The sequence below is a fragment of the Apium graveolens genome, chromosome 2, assembly GCF_009905375.1.
Source record: "Apium graveolens cultivar Ventura chromosome 2, ASM990537v1, whole genome shotgun sequence".
Classification (NCBI taxonomy): Eukaryota; Viridiplantae; Streptophyta; class Magnoliopsida; order Apiales; family Apiaceae; genus Apium; species Apium graveolens.
In genome coordinates this window covers 119,749,743-119,762,146 of record NC_133648.1, presented here as the reverse complement: position 1 = coordinate 119,762,146, position 12,404 = coordinate 119,749,743, and the positions used below count along the sequence as shown (strand labels likewise).

The 12,404-nt window shown below is 41.0% G+C and overlaps 1 non-coding gene across 1 annotated transcript; it reads right to left on the bottom strand.

Annotated features, from left to right (window-relative positions):
• Positions 1 to 4,085: 4,085 nt before the first annotated feature.
• On the bottom strand, positions 4,086 to 4,192 carry LOC141709514 (small nucleolar RNA R71). The gene has a single exon (XR_012570086.1). It is a non-coding gene; the product is annotated as a small nucleolar RNA R71 (small nucleolar RNA).
• Between the last annotated feature and the right edge of the window lie 8,212 nt (positions 4,193 to 12,404).

The window sequence follows — 12,404 nt, the reverse complement described above, 5'->3', positions numbered from 1 at the left end:
TAAAGAATATTAATAAATAATAAGCGGAGTCATAATACCTCAAATGAATATTATAAATAATATACATTAAATAAAATAAAGGAGTCATACATCCTCAAATGAATATCCAAGTAATATTCAATAATAATCTAAAGGAGTCATAAGTCCTCAAATGAATATTCAAGATAATATTCATTAATAAAATAAAGTTATCGAATAAACCTTATTCGATTAATAGTTTTGAAAACTATAACCATATATATATATAAATATATATATATATATATAAAATCTACTCGGGATCCTCGACTCCCGGTTTTAGAAAATGTTTTCACCTTTGGGTCCCTATACTAAGGGTATATGCAAATTACCGCTATTCTCTAGCATAGGTATTATCAACTGAACCAACAGATATATATGGTAAGAATACGAAACAGGCATGCATATGTACCATATCACATGCTACAATATATCGCAAGAATTTGCTAATATAACCATCATGCATCTATTACAAGATAATGCATATACAAGTGTATACATCACAACAACTGTATAACGGGTAGAAAACTGGCCTGAGCGACTGGGGGTGATAAAAGGCTCGGGACGAGTCTGGTAACCTATAAACAAAAAGTAAGTTGGAATTAAACCAAAGTCACTTGTAAATCTATACTTTAACTAACTTAGACTCTAACGCTTGTTTTGCGCTTACTGATTCTCTTAAGTTACTCGAGTACCCTCGGCTCCACCATTTTTAATAATTTAACCATTACGAGTTTTAAGGAGATTCCTTCGCGAGTGTCTTACCAACTGCCTAACACTCTTACCATAATTGTTTCATACACTAATTAACCCTTTTTGGTCTTTAACCTATGTTTCAAAGTAAGGCGAGGGGAAAAGTTTCGTTCGCGAAACGCCGTTACTTAAAACGGTCGTTTCTCCTAAACCGTACATCGGAATCAAACGAACTACATATCAAAATGAAGCTCGTAACATGAACTATCTAAAAATGGAAATGGTGATAATCTAGCAGGGAATTCTCGGGTCCAAATGTTATGAACAAAAGCAGTCTAAAGTAAATCGGACATTACGACGACTATGTTTACGCGATTTCCCAAATTTAAACCAATTCAAAACAACCACAATTCAACCCCAATTCACAATCCAATCAAAACTCCATCCATATTACTTTACAATAGCCCCAAATCAACTCATTATAATCAATTTACTTAATCCTAAAACTTGAATTTAAACTATACTACATTCTTTAATCAAATCATAAGATTTCAACATTCCAATCTCCACCATTCCAACCCAAACTCTTAAACAAACAAGTTTGAAGCTACTCTTTACTCTAACAACCAAAATCAACCTAATATACAAATTAAAGCTAGGGTTTGGAGATGATATACCTTCCTTAAAGTGGTGTGAGTAGCTAGGAAGCCTTAGGAAGCCTTGAGGAGTCTTAGGAAAGCTTGGATCTTAAAGGAAAAGCAAGAAAAATCAAGTTAAAAACCTTGAAATCACTATTCATTGTCTTATTCATTGATTTATTGGAGAAGATAGAGAATGAATGGGATGCTTAAACTCATAATATAGCCATATCTATGCATAAGGAACACTAGGGAATTATCTTACCAATTTAGGAGGCTTGGATCTTGGATTTTGAAAATTCTTTCCTTTGAAATTGTAAAAAGCCGAGAGCAAGCTTTTGTTGAAGAGAAATAGATTTATTTTGTTTTGATGAAATGATTTGTTTGGCTTGGTGGATGTAATTTTGTTTTTGTTTTGGTTAATTACCTTTTTAGCCTTAACTTTGTGTGGTTCTACTTCAACCACATCTCCTTCCTTCCCATGTCATGCTTATGTCATGCTATGATATCATCTTCCCCTCCTTGTCCTCTTCTCATTGGTTGGATGACATCATCCTCTCTAATCCCTTTGATTAACTTCCTAATTGTTTGCTTAATGACCGCTGATTGATAAGTGGCATTTTATACCACTTAGAACGTCTTAAAATGGCTTAAATTGGTGTCTTGAAATCAAGTATTTTGTGTATTTGATGCGTTTTTCTAGTGTTTATGCATTTCAGGGTATTAGTTGCATTTCAGAGAAGGAATCATCAAGAATAAGCCTTGGCATGTGTTCACCATTGCGAGAGGAAAAGAACGGGCAGATTACGGCGAAGAAACGGAGCAAACCTGGAAATTTTCCAGTAGGGTCCTGCGCGCCCGCGCAGCAATGCTGAGCGGCCGCGCAGCAGCCTTGCGCGCCCGCGCAGAAATGCTGAGCGGCCGCGCAGGGTCGGGGAAAAAAATATATTGTTTCAGACTTCTACTTCTGTTTGGCTTCCAACTTCTATGTAATCTGAGTTTTATGGGACTATTATATAAGTAGATTTGAGACGTTTTTCACAGAGAATTAAGAGGAGATTATGTTTTAGATTGTGTTTTGCAAGAAGCGAAGGAGATAAGGAAGAAGACCGATTTAGCACACAGCAACGAAGAGGAAGCATATATTCTTGTGATTCTTGTTTCGTTGTAACGTTGGATGCTAGTTTTCTTGCTTTGACTTATTTACTCTTGTGACGTACTCTGTTTCAATATAATTAGTTTAGTTGTTATTTTCTTGTGTTCGTTTATCATGATTTCATATGAACCCATGATGGCGATAAGTTCTATTATGGGCTAATCGTGATCATGAGGTTGCAACGGATTTATTACGGAATTCTTTAGTTAATTGTTTAATACTTTAGTGTGTGATGGTTGTATGATATCTAGTATTGGTTGTGCGTATTCGTCTTATGTGCGTCGCGAACATATAAGATAGGGTGTTAATCTCTTGTGAAGCGACGGTGGATCTTAAGATTTAGAACTTGCCATGCTAGCATAGGTTCATGTACGTTGTGCATGATTAGTGGGTAACTCTAACAATTTTATTTGCCCTATATAATCAAAAGGAATAACTTGTGCTTAAATCGTTGTGTTGTCAATTTCTGTAGACATATAGGAACTCAACATAATTGATGACTATTCAACTTCTATCTTAATTGTGGATGTTTGGTAGAATGGTATTAGTACAATGAAAGTTGGCTTTTATCAGTTTCGTGTTATTCGATTAATATCATCACTGTCACATACTAAAGGTAATAGCTATGGCTATAGAAGGAAGTAATAATGAAGTTGTGATCTCATGAGTGTTTTATTATTGATAAATTGAAGTGTTAGTTAAGTGGTTAATTAAGTAGTTAATTATAGTTAATATTTAATGAACAATTTTAAGTGTTATTATCTTAACATTGAGAAGTAATCATACATTGGTGAGTGAGTTAAATTAGACAATAAATTAGTCTGAGTCTCTGAGGGAACGAACTAGAAAGTATTCTATATTACTTGCGAATGCGTATACTTGCGTGAATATTAGTGCGTGATTTCGCCCTAACAAGTTTTTGGCGCCGCTGCCGGGGACTCGGCGTATTTGTTTAGTTTATGCACTTACCATCATTGGTCATTAGGACTCAGTGATTAGGACGTAGTAGTTAATTACTCTTTTCGGTTGTGTTTCAGGTACTTTAGCAAACGTTTATACAAACTCGTTCTCGTGCTCGCAAGAGGACCTTAGATACAGCTGAGGAGAAAGACGAAGTTCTTGATACACCGGAGAAGTTAGATTTTGAGGATTCGGATTCAGGAACTGAGCAGAAAGAACCAGTAAACATGGGAGATCGTATTGTTCAAGCTGATCCAGCTCTTATGGATTTTTCTCGGCCTAAAATTGATGACATTCAGTCAAGCATCCTTCATCCGGCTATTCAAGCTAACACCTTTGAAATCAAGCCGGGCACTGTTCAGATGGTGCAGAATTCTGTTTCTTTTGGAGGAGCGGCAACTGAAGACCCCAACATGCACATAAAGAATTTTGTCGAGATCTGCAGCACTTTTAAGTATAATGGCGTGACTGATGAGGCTATCAAGTTGAGGCTTTTCCCATTCTCACTGAGGGATAAGGCTAAAGACTGGTTACATTCTGAACCAGCTGGGTCAATCACTACGTGGCAAGATCTTGCGCAAAAGTTTCTGGTCAAGTTTTATCCAATGGCAAAGACTGCTGCTATGAGGAGTGCTCTTACTCAGTTTGCGCAGCAACCTACAGAATCTATGTGCGAGGCTTGGGAACGCTACAAGGAAATGTTGAGAAAATGTCCACATCATGGAATGCTGGATTGGATGGTAATCACTGGTTTTTATAATGGTTTGGGGGCCCAATCTCGGCCCATGCTCGATGCAGCAGCTGGAGGCGCCTTATGGGCTAAAAGCTATACTGAGGCGTACAATCTTATTGAGACGATGGCTGCAAATGAGCATCAAAACCCAACTCAGAGGATGACATCAGACAAGGTAGCAGGTATTCTGGAAGTTGATGCAGCCACCGCTATTGCAGCCCAGCTCCAAGCGCTATCAATGAAGGTTGATTCTTTGGCTACGTATGGAGTTAATCAAATAGCTATGGTTTGTGAGATTTGCGCAGGTTCTCATGCTACGGATCAATGTTCTCTTGTCAACGAATCTGTTCAGTATGTGAATAATTATCAGCGACAACAGCAGCCTGTGCCAGCGACCTATCATCCTAACAACAGAAATCATCCAAATTTCAGCTGGGGAAATAATCAGAATGCTATTCAGCCACCATATCAGCAAGGAGTGAGTAAACAGTTTAACCCACCTGGATTCCAGCAACTATAGCAGTATGCTACAAGGCAATCATATCCTCAACAGGGAAGTGCAGCTGCACCTACTAGTGCTGATTTTGAGGAACTTAAGCTGTTGTGCAAGAGTCAGGCGGTTTCTATCAAGACCTTGGAAAATCAAATCGGTCAATTAGCCAATGCAGTGCTCAATCGTCAACCTGGCACTCTTCCCAGTGACACGGAAGTACCAGGCAGGAAGGAAGCTAAAGAGCAAGTCAAGGCTATTACCTTAAGGTCTGGAAAAGTAGCTGATGCTGAAAAGGCAAAAGAAGTCGAAGCTGAAGTTAGAGATGAAGAATCTAAGCAAAGGGAGAAAGCGGCGGAACCAAGGAAGACTACTGTTGAACACACTCTGCCTGAGGCTAATACAGGGGAGAAACAGCTCTATCCTCCACCACCTTTTCCTAAGAGATTATAGCAACAAAAGCTGGATAGACAGTTCGGGAAGTTTCTGGAGGTGTTCAAGAAACTTCATATCAATATACCTTTCGCTGAGGCTCTGGAACAAATGCCTAGTTATGCGAAGTTTATGAAGACTATTCTTTCAAGGAAGGTGAAACTGGATGACCTTGAAACCGTTGCTCTCACGGAAGAATGCAGCGCGGTTCTGCAACAAAAGTTACCACCAAAACTGAAAGATCCAGGAAGCTTCACCATTCCTTGCACCATTGGCAATCTAACTTTTGACAAGTGCCTTTGTGATTTGGGAGCAAGCATTAATTTGATGCCGTTGTCGATCTTTAAAAAGCTGGACCTGCCTGATCCAAAACCCACATACATGTCACTACAATTGGCGGACCGTTCCATTGCTTACCCAAGGGGCATAGTTGAGGATGTGCTCGTCAAGGTGGATAAGCTCTTCTTTCCTGCAGATTTTGTTATTCTGGATTTTGAGGAAGATAAAAAGATTCCCATAATCTTGGGGAGGCCTTTCTTGGCGACTGGCCGTACCTTGATAGATGTGCAAAAAGGGGAACTTACTATGCGGGTTCAAGATCAGGATGTGACCTTCAACGTATTCAAGGCAATGAAATTCCCTACAGAAGATGAGGAGTGCTTAAAAGTGGATGTGATTGATTCTGCGGTTACTTCGGAACTCGATCACATGCTAATGTCTGATGCATTGGAAAAGGCCTTAGTGGGGGAATTTGACAGTGATGATGAAGATAGCAACGAGCAATTACAATATCTGAACGCTTCTCCCTGGAAGCGAAAGCTAGATATACCATTTGAATCTCTTGGTACTTCTGACCTCAAGAACGCTGGAGGGAAACTCAAACCATCAATAGAGGAAGCACCTACCTTGGAGCTCAAACCTTTACCTGAACACTTGAGGTATGCCTTTTTAGGTGATTCATCTACGTTACCTGTTATTATTTCAGCTGACCTTTCAGGTAGTGAGGAAGACAAGCTCTTAAGGATTTTGAGAGAATTCAAATCGGCTATAGGATGGACTATAGCAGACATCAAGGGGATAAGTCCTTCATATTGTATGCATAAAATTCTGTTAGAGGAAGGTAGTAAGCCAACTGTGGAACAGCAGCGAAGACTGAACCCGATCATGAAGGAGGTGGTGAAGAAAGAAATTCTGAAATGGCTAGATGCAGGCATCATTTATCCTATTTCTGACAGCTCGTGGGTGAGCCCCGTGCAATGTGTACCTAAGAAAGGATGTATCACTGTGGTCGCAAATGAAAAGAATGAGCTCATCCCTACTCGAATAGTTACAGGATGGAGAGTATGCATGGATTATAGAAAATTGAACAAAGCCACAAGGAAGGATCACTTCCCTCTCCCATTCATTGATCAAATGCTTGACAGATTGGCGGGACATGAGTATTTTTGTCTTCTGGATGGTTATTCCGGGTATAATCAGATTTGTATTGCACCAGAGGATCAGGAAAATACTACCTTCACTTGTCCATTTGGCACATTTGCTTTTCGAAGAGTTTCATTTGGGTTATGTGGCGCCCCGGCCACCTTTCAGAGATGTATGATGGCTATATTCTCTGACATGATTGGAAATAACGTCGAAGTGTTCATGGATGACTTCTCCGTCTTTGGACACTCATATGATGAATGCTTGAATAATCTGCGCGCCGTACTCAAAAGATGCGTGGAAACTAATTTGGTGCTTAATTGGGAGAAATGTCATTTTATGGTGCGTGAAGGCATTATCCTTGGGCATAAGGTCTCTAGCAAAGGTCTGGAGGTGGACAAGGCCAAGGTGGGAGTCATTGAAAATCTTCCCCCACCTAATTCAGTGAAAGGAATCCATAGTTTTCTCGGTCATGCGGGTTTTTATCGGCGATTCATCAAGGACTTTTCAAAGATATCTAAGCCGTTGTGCAATTTACTTGAGAAAGATGTGCCTTTCAAATTTGATGATGAATGTTTGGCAGCATTCGAGACTCTCAAGGAGAGTTTGATCACGGCACCAGTTATTACAGCACCAGATTGGACAGAACCGTTTGAGATGATGTGTGATGCGAGTGACTATGCGGTAGGTGCAGTTCTGGGACAGCGCAAGAAAAATCTCTTCCATGTGGTCTACTATGCGAGTAAGACTTTAAATGGGGCCCAATTGAACTACACCACTACTGAGAAGGAGCTTTTGGCTATAGTCTTTGGCTTTGAGAAATTTCAATCTTATCTGCTTGGTACGAAAGTGACAGTATTCACTGATCATGCAGCTATTCGCTATCTGGTTTCTAAGAAGGATTCGAAGCCGAGACTCATTCGTTGGGTGCTTTTACTTCAGGAATTTGAGTTAGAGATCAAAGATAGAAAAGGTACCGAGAATCAAGTAGCTGACCATCTCTCTAGGTTGGAGAATCCCGATTCTACTTCACAAGATAGGACGTTAATCAATGAATCTTTTCCGGATGAGCAGTTGTTTGCAATTCAGGAGGAAGAACCATGGTTTGCATATATTGTAAACTATCTTGTCAGCAATATAATGCCTCCTAATTTGACATCCGCGCAAAAGAAGAAGTTTCTGCATGAGGTGAAGTGGTATATGTGGGATGAACCATATTTGTTTAGACAGGGAGCTGACCAGATCATCAGGAGATGTATCCCATTCTGTGAGACGGAGGGGATATTACGAGACTGCCATTCCACGATTTATGGTGGACACTATGGAGGTGAGAAGACGGCAGCTCGTATTCTGCAAGCAGGTTTTTTCTGGTCCACCTTGTTCAAGGATGCTCATCAGTTTGTTTTAAGGTGTGATCGTTGCCAAAGAGTGGGAAATTTGTCAAGGAAGGATGAGATGCCATTAAATGTGATGCTTGAAGTCGAGGTCTTTGATGTATGGGGAATCGATTTCATGGGGCCTTTTATCTCGTCTTGCAATAATCAGTACATCTTGCTGGCAGTCGATTATGTCTCAAAATGGGTCGAAGTTAAAGCTTTACCGACAAATGATGCAAAGGCAGTGCTAAATTTTCTTCATAAGCAAATATTCACAAGGTTTGGAACACCTCGGGTAATCATAAGTGATGAAGGATCGCATTTTTGCAACCGTAAGTTCACTTCTATGATGCAGCGTTATAATGTGAATCATCGAGTAGCTACTGCCTATCATCCGCAAACAAATGGTCAAGCGGAAGTGTCTAACAGAGAGATAAAGCGCATTCTAGAGAAGGTTGTTTGTCCGTCAAGGAAGGATTGGTCTTTAAAGCTCGATGAAGCTGTTTGGGCTTACAGAACAGCATACAAAACTCCACTTGGGATGTCACCGTTTCAGTTGGTGTACGGTAAGGGATGTCATCTATCGGCGGAGCTTGAGCATAAGGCCTACTGGGCATTGAAGAAATTGAACCTGGATTTAGATGCAGCTGGTAAGAAAAGAATGCTTCAGCTTAATGAACTTGATGAATTTCGACTTCAAGCGTACGAGAATAACAAAATGTACAAGGAAAAGGTGAAGAGGTGGCACGATAGGAAGCTACATCCTAAGTTGTTTGTGCCAGGGCAACAAGTTCTGTTATTCAACTCTCGGCTCCGACTTTTTCCTGGGAAGTTGAAATCAAGGTGGTCTAGACCTTTTATTGTCAAAACTGTGTTTCCACATGGAGCGGTGGAAATTTTTGAGAATGATTCGGACCAAGCATTCAAGGTTAACGGTCAGCGGTTGAAGCACTACTATGGGGACATGGCAAACCAAGAGGTGGTTAGTGCCATTTTGTTGACTACGTGAGAAAGGTACGGAACGTCAAGCTAATGACGAAAAAGAAGCGCTGCGTGGGAGGCAACCCATGAATTGTTGTTACAGGAACCCTTAGAAGTTAATAACCTATCCAAAAACACAAAAAAATCAGAAAACAGGGGCTGAAAAAAAAAATTTCCAGAGACCCTCTGCGCGCCCGCGCAGCTATGCTGAGCGGCCGCGCAGCTTGCTGCGCGCCCGCGCAGAAATGCTGAGCGGCCGCGCAGGGGTCGAGTTCCAGAAAATTTTTTCAGTTCAGAAAAAAAAAAAAAACACAAAAACCCATTACAACCCATAAACCCACGAATTCTTTTCCCATTAACCCATGATTTTATCCCTCAACCCCACTCCTAATCTAATTTAACCTACTCCACACCCTATATATACATACACCTATCCTACATATCTTCCACAACTTCCTACACTTAAACCCTCTCATAAACATCAAAAAAATCAGTTCTTACACACTTTTATTCACAAATCAATGGCACCCAAGAGAGCACGCACTATTGACAGCAGCAGCACAGTTCCTACTGCTGATTCATCAAGGGGTACTGCTGCAAGGCCTCGGTTAACTGACAGAGCCGCGGAGGAGGAGTACACTAGGCTGTTGGGGAAGCCGATTCTCAAGGAGAGGGGGTTTTTACCATCAGGGAGGGATGGTGAGTTGTTGCCCATGATTGCAGAGAAGGGGTGGATAGCTTTTTGTGAGTCACCCGAAGCAGTACCGATGAGTGTTGTTCGCGAGTTCTACGCGAACGCGAAGGCTGAAAAGAATGGGTTTTCTGTAGTTCGTGGGCTGACGGTTGATTATCATCCTGCGGCGATTCACCGAGTGATTGGACAGTGAGAGAGGAAGCCCGAGGAGGAGAACTGGAATGAAAAGACTGCTGAGGATTTTGACTTGGATTTGATTTGTGCGACTCTCTGTCGACCGGGCACAGTTTGGAACCGCAGTCCAGCCAATAATGAGTATCGTCACTTTCCGGCGATCGCCATGAACAGGTATGCCCGTGCATGGAATGCATTTATATGTGCTAATATTTTGCCTTCTTCACATGCACACGAGGTCACAGTTGAGAGAGCACAGTTGTTGTGGGGAATTCTGAATGAGGAATACTATGTGGACCTTGGTGAGTTTATCTACCAAGAAATTCTGAAGTTTTTGAGGGGAGCAAAGCATATGAACATCCCTTATGCATCCACGGTTACAAAGCTATGCCGTGCAGTAGGAGTGAACTGGCCGGCTCATGAGCAGTTGCAGTTGCCAGCAGCTCCTATAGATTCTGGCACTCTGAATGGGATGCAGGAGTGGACCGGTGGTGAGCCTGAGGAGCATGGGCTGGGTTATCGTCTTCCAGGAGGGCGTCCAGCACGAGGTGCTACTATGGCCAGGCCAGGGCGTGGTGAGGCTAGTTCTTCGAGAGCTCAGGAGGGTTCTGGGATTGGTGATGCCCAGTATAGGAGGCTTTCACGGCGGATGGATGCCATGTATGAGACGCAGAGCAGGTTTGCTCAGGAGCTCACCCTTGCGTTAGGGACTGCTTTTCGAGGCCTTGGAGCTGATATCCAGTGGCCAGTTTTTGGTGAGGACTCTGCATACCCGCCGCCTGATACTCCACCCACTGAGGGTGATGATGATGATGACTCCGAGTAGGTATACCCTGTGTTCCTTTCTACTACCTTCACTGGGGACAGTGAAGATTTTAAGTTTGGGGGTGGTAGTTAAGGAATATTTTGTGTGTGTCATTTAGCTGTATATTCATGATAGTTAGTTCATATAGTTGCATAATTTTTGCCATATAGTTTTTTTATATATAGCTTTATTTGTTTGTCATATCATATAGCTCATGCATAAACCATGATCCCTTTTGCAATGATTTATCGACTGAATTGTGATATTGATGCGAGTGTAGTGATAGCATTAAAGTGATATTAAGTTGTGTAGGTTGATATGCATGCTAGAAGCACTTGTATTGTCACTAAGTCTTAGAGAATGCTGAAGGACTAGATTGTTGTTATGATCTGATTATTTTCGAGGATAATCTATTTATTATGCTTAGAATTTGATAATAGGTTCTTAGTGGTAAAGGCATGAAAAAGAAAAAAAAATGGAGTAAAAATGGAATTTGTTGCTAGTTGTGGCTAGGCGTCAAATGGCTAGTAGCCGGCTCGCATGTTATGCGAGTAGTCTAGGGTTGAGCAAGATGGAGCGAAACGCACTTGCTCAGAGTTATAAAAAAAAAAAAAAATTTGCGTAATTGATCAAGAGTGGGCTCTTTGGTATTCGAGTTATTAAGTTCTTAGGGGACTTTGTGCCTAGTGACCTAAGGCTTTTAGAGTCTGGGATCCGCTAACCTAACGCTCGTTACATGGATACCATTGTATAAGTCTTTTGTGGACCTCACTCATTGCACGGTCAAATAAGTATTTGAGTTGTAAATAAAAAGCACGATTCCGTAGTAAGCTCCAAAGTTCTTGTAGTGTTGTATATCACTTTGTGCCTAGAATTTTTATTCTTTGTATAATCGTAGGATTGCCTTGAGGATAGTCTAGTCATAGTAATTGGTCTAGTTCCGAAGCATATCTGTTAAGCATTTGCACACACCACGTTTCTGGCGGTATGTCCGTTTGCATGAGTTTCTTGATCTTTAGTGTCTAACTGCATTCGTTGAGACGTGACAATTTGGTTGGTTAATTGTAGTAAGGGGGATCGTTGCATTTTCATATAGATTGCATTCATGCATATTTTTATTTGTTTTTGAGTCTGTGATGCTTGAGGACAAGCATCGATTTAAGTTTGGGGGTGTGATAAGTGGCATTTTATACCACTTAGAATGTCTTAAAATGGCTTAAATTGGTGTCTTGAAATCAAGTATTTTGTGTATTTGATGCGTTTTTCTAGTGTTTATGCATTTCAGGGTATTAGTTGCATTTCGGAGAAGGAATCATCAAGAATAAGCCTTGGCATGTGTTCACCATTGCGAGAGGAAAAGAACGGGCAGATTACGGCGAAGAAACGGAGCAAACCTGGAAATTTTCCAGTAGGGTCCTGCGCGCCCGCGCAGCAATGCTGAGCGGCCGTGCAGCAGCCTTGCGCGCCCGCGCAGAAATGCTGAGCGGCCGCGCAGGGTCGGGGAAAAAAATATATTGTTTCAGACTTCTACTTCTGTTTGGCTTCCAACTTCTATGTAATCTGAGTTTTATGGGACTATTATATAAGTAGATTTGAGACGTTTTTCACAGAGAATTAAGAGGAGATTATGTTTTAGATTGTGTTTTGCAAGAAGCGAAGGAGATAAGGAAGAAGACCGATTTAGCACACAGCAACGAAGAGGAAGCATATATTCTTGTGATTCTTGTTTCGTTGTAACGTTGGATGCTAGTTTTCTTGCTTTGACTTATTTACTCTTGTGACGTACTCTGTTTCAATATAATTAGTTTAGTTGTTATTTTCTTGTGTTCGTT